This window comes from Montipora foliosa, chromosome 5 (genome assembly GCF_036669935.1).
Source record: "Montipora foliosa isolate CH-2021 chromosome 5, ASM3666993v2, whole genome shotgun sequence".
Lineage (NCBI taxonomy): Eukaryota > Metazoa > Cnidaria > Anthozoa > Scleractinia > Acroporidae > Montipora > Montipora foliosa.
This window is the reverse complement of record NC_090873.1, coordinates 23,398,687-23,403,686: the sequence shown is the minus strand read 5'-3', so window position 1 is coordinate 23,403,686 and position 5,000 is coordinate 23,398,687.

Sequence of the window (5,000 nt, the reverse complement as noted above, 5' to 3'; positions counted from 1 at the left end):
TGGCTTGAAGGAGGAGTCTACGGTCTTTTGGAGTGAATCGTATCCCAGGCATTCCAACATCGGAGTAACGTGGCTTAAAACTAGAGTAGTCATTAAAAACAAATCGGGCTGCTCTGCGCTGAACCATCTCAATTTGGTGGATGTTCTGCTGCGTGTAGGGGTTCCAAGCGCTGCTTGCGTACTCTAGTTTAGGACGTATCAAGGTGCGATAGGCTGTATCCTTAACTTCTGAGTTACAACCATTCAGGATTCTAAGAGAGGAGTTTAATTCCTCTTGCATATGTTGTTGACTTGTTCGTTCCAGCTCAGGTTGTCAGACACAGTAATTCCAAGGTACTGAGCTGATAAAACTCTAGCCGGAGACAATTCATTATTTAATAGGTAACTATGAGCGACTGGGAGTTTCGTATAGGTAATACCACGATAGTTGCCAGGTCTTTGACCAAGAGGACAGTTGGTCAAGACCTCTGTGTAAGATCCGGCAGTCGTGAAGGTCTTTACTTTCTCTGTAGAGGACTCAATCATCAGAAAAAAAGCACCAGTTAGATTGGATATGTGAAGATATGTCATCAGGCCCTGCGGAACTCCTGAAAGAACAGGCTTGGGGGAGGAGTGAACACCATTTATGGAGACTACTTGAGGACGATTTGACAAAAATGCTGAAATCCACGTAAGCATACCACCCCTAATGCCATAGTAATCGAGTTTGGTTAACAGTCTAGACTTTGGGGGGAACAGAGTCAAATGCTTTGGAGTCAATTGCAAGTAATAAGGCGTCAGTGGATAATCACTGGATTTGGCCCAGTCATGCATAGCTAATATTAATTGGGTTTCGCAGGAATATCGTTGCCTAAAGCCATGTTGCTCATCTAGAAGGATCTTGTTGGTGGATAACTGTTTAGCCATATGGCCGAGGACAATATGTTCCATAATTTATACAACATGTGTTAGGCTCGCTTTCCAGCTTCTGTTTCGGGAAATGAGCCAGCGCTCACTCGCGGAGGATACCCGAACTCGAGTGAACGACGGATATCGAGCCTAAACAAGTGCAAGTCAGAGAAATTGGGCGCTAATTGGATGGTTCTGATATATTGTCCTTTTTGAAAACAGCAGTGACCAGAGCTTTAGACCAATCAGATGGGATTTTCGTTCCCGATGTTGTGGCTTTTCTGTTCTCTCCAGTAGAAGTGGCCGGCTTGGCAGTCATGTCTCTAAAAAGACTTGTGGTGTGTAAAGCCACCTTAGCAGAAACAGCCATAAGTTAAAAAGGGACTTCGCCAAGTGCTGCAACATATAGATGTAGATGAAAGAAGTCAAATCTTGAACCCTCTCAGGTGGTAATTGATCAAAATAATCTGTTAAGATGAATGTCAGTGTGACTTCTGGTAAAGCAGATTGAGTAACGCAAGCATGGCCTCAGTGTCAGGAATTATGGTCTCAAGCTCTGCAGGGGTATCCTATCCTATGGTTCATTGTATCGCAACTAGAGAATGAAAACAACAACAACAACAACAACAACAAAAACAGCAACATTAAAACTCAATGGACACAACCTGAATGTCACAATGAAGCTATCTACAGTGCTGTACCAACAGCAAGGAGTGCCTTAACCTCATTCATACAACTCTATGGTATGAAACTTATAGGGGATCCACCTATTTTAAGATTTAATTATGTCAGGACTGTTCAACAAGAACCCAGCTTTGCCTAGATAGGTGGAATTTGAAACCCACAAACTGTTCTTGATCACTTGCGGAACTATCCTAATAGGGAAGATATCTGTACAAACATTGACGTCAAATTTCTTTTGATAATCAAGTATGCCAACCACCGAACAAAAGAATCCTTTGTTTCTGCATCCAATAAGGCTCTGGTTGGCACATTGATATCAATAGGTGACGTCATCGATATCTTCGCTAAATAGTTAAACTTACTGCTCTCTTAGCACAAACCACAAATATTACAAGCATTGTTCTTAGACGGAATTAACATGCGATCAGGCGTACTTTTCTTTAGACAGGGCGCGAAAAAGTACGCCTGATACAATTTCTTAAGGAGTCGTCTCCCCACTTTGAAGAAAAATGGTTGATGAACAGCAGATTCTGTCCTTCACTTTGGTTTAGATATGTAGATGACACCTTTACAATGTTTGACAACAAAGACAATGCTAATTGGTTTTTTAGCTTTCTCAATAGTCGACACGATAGCATCAAGTTTACTATTTAATTCGAAGAAGACAATAATATTCCATTTTTAGACATCCTTCTCAAACGCTGCCCTGACAACACTTTCTTTACATCTGTCTACCGGAAGAAGACATTCACAGGCCTTTATACCCAGTGGGATTCATTCAGTCGCAAGTAAAAGATCAACCTCATCCACACTCTCACCTATCGATGCTTCCGAATTTGCTCCTCGCCATCTTCATTACAGGCCGCTATTAAAGATATGAGAAAGCTCCTGTTCAGGGTCCCAAAGGGTTTTAGGGCTCCAGGGCTCCGGGCCTAAAAAAGCGGGGCTTTAGGGCTCCAAGGCCAAAAAAATCGGGGCTCCAGGGTACCATGGCAGCTACTTTAAGGCTCCGGGCTCCACTGTTGACTAGTAGACTGTAGTCCCAATTCGACGTTTTTTCCATTTTTCTTTTGTCTCTCTTTACAAAGGTAAACCGAAAACGTAATTAATCTGATTAATGGCGGGAAAACAATGGTCACGTGGTCATTCTTGCTGCCGTTTGCCGGCTTTGCTTGTTGCCAGCAGCCTGTGGGCGTTTAGACTTAAACACAGTTTATCAGCACTATTCAAAATGAGTGCTTAGACCTAAATACGGTGCATGCATGGTTGGATGACTCGGATGATTATCTGAGATGGCTTGCACCCACTGATCTAAATTTAGATTATATGGGTATTACCCATTTAGATTGTGTAACACTGGTGGCCTGTCAGTTAGTTTTCAGTTGTGTCATTCGTTTGCACTTGCTGTCGCGTTTGCTGTAAACTCTGTGTTTTCTCTCTAAACTCCAGTTTTCAGCGAGTTTTAGAATTACAGCGCTTCGAATCCTGTTATGTCGACAGGACAGGCAGAGGAAGTTCAAGTAAGCACATCTCGAGAACTGAGAGAAACTTGCTTGATGCAACAGCGTGCTTATACAATAGGCAGCCCAAGCTCGCGTCACTACAGACAGCCGTTGAGAATTTAAACGAGTTATAAGACTTTGTATGGGAAATAAAATACAGTCGATTATGAAGCCTAAAAAATGCTCAGTTTAACGTTCATTCAATAAAATGAATCAAAATGACTCACCTCTGGTGTATTCTTGTGCCTTTTGGAGTTTATTTCACAGTTTCGGGAAGTCCGTGTTTTCAATGTTCATAATCGACTGTATTTTATTTCCCATACAAAGTCTTATAACTCGTTTAAATTCTCAACGGCTGTCTGTAGTGACGCGAGCTTGGGCTGCCTATGCAATTTTCCAATCGAAGAGTGTTTGTATGCAATAAACAAGACGAGTGGATCATTTACCGGGAGTTTCTGCAAAATAGAAATCAGCATGAATTGATTGGTGAGTGGAATTACTATTACTATTACTGAAGATCTTTTAGATTGTAGATTGTATCACGTTTATGGTAGCGACAAACTGATTTTATGACAAACTGAACAAATGTGTCTGCGTGACGACTGGAAATTGCTGCGAAGAAACATACTACTTTACAATGAAAATTAGCTGATAAATTTCAAATAAAAAGTAATGACTTTTTATTCTTGTGTGTCTTAATTCTGTTATTCATTACAGAACCTGTAGCGAAAAGAAGAGAAAAGCCCCTCCAACCCAGAAAGAACGTCTGCGTGGTACTGGGCTCAACATATCTACTTTCAAGGCAACTGGCTTAAAAAGGGAGACTCTTATTTTAAGTTTGTTTCCTTATTTTACCTATGGACTTAAAATTAAAAATGCATGCACAATTTTTGAGACTGTAGAAATCCAAACAGTTTAAATTTTAAATTGCCTTCCATTGCATATAGTGAAAATTCACGAAGTTGATGTGGTAACACTTACCAAGGAACTGAGAACTGCTGAGACATGCACCGCTACTGCTCCGCATGTGAAAAAGGGGAGAATTCGTGTGCGCGGCGAGAAAAAAGCAAAAGACGTATCTCTCCTTCGGACATTACAAGATGGGCACGAAGTTTCAAGAACAGAATGGCAACAAAAAAATTTAGCCAGTTTGAACAAGGTATGCAGCAAGAGTAGTTATGTTTGTGCCTTCGTCAGGGTTTAAGTGGTATTCAAGGTAGTGAATTCCCGTTACTTATAGTTTATTGATTTAAAAATGTGGTTTCTTTCTTATTTCAAGTATTTTCACTTGCTGTCAAACCTTTGAGGGAATAAGTTTTGTAATCTTACAAACAAACTTTGATCTTTTTTCTTTAGACCCTATTAGATCCTTTTTCTTTAGACCTGGGCCCGGTTGTTCAAAAGCCGATTAACGCTAATCTCAGATTAAAAATTAACCAAGGAGTTTATTTCTCTATTCCCAAATGCTGTTCAACGCTGATATTCGGCAAAACTTTACATTAAAAGAAGTCAATCCTGAACAACAGAAATAAGCAAAAGGAACTTTCACCAAAAAGTTGAAAACATGAAACAAAAGTTTACGCTAATCCTGCAGCTGGATTACGTTAACCCGCTTTCGAACAACCGGGCCCTGATTCTTTACTCCATCATAATCGAATACATATTCTTAGAAAACCGTTTCAGACCAGTATCTGATTTATCATCCTCAATTTCTTCACATGCTGATTTATGAACCTTTTTAATGTACAGAGGTTACTGAAAAAAAGTACCCTAACGCTGAGGTCATCAGTGAGACGGAGATTAAATGTGAAAGTTGTAAAGAACTCGTTAAACTGAACAAGTTGCGTGGAATATTCAATTTTAAACGTAAGTTATCTTCATGAATTTCTTCTGTCTTACCACATTCACATATATCCTTTCTCTGTA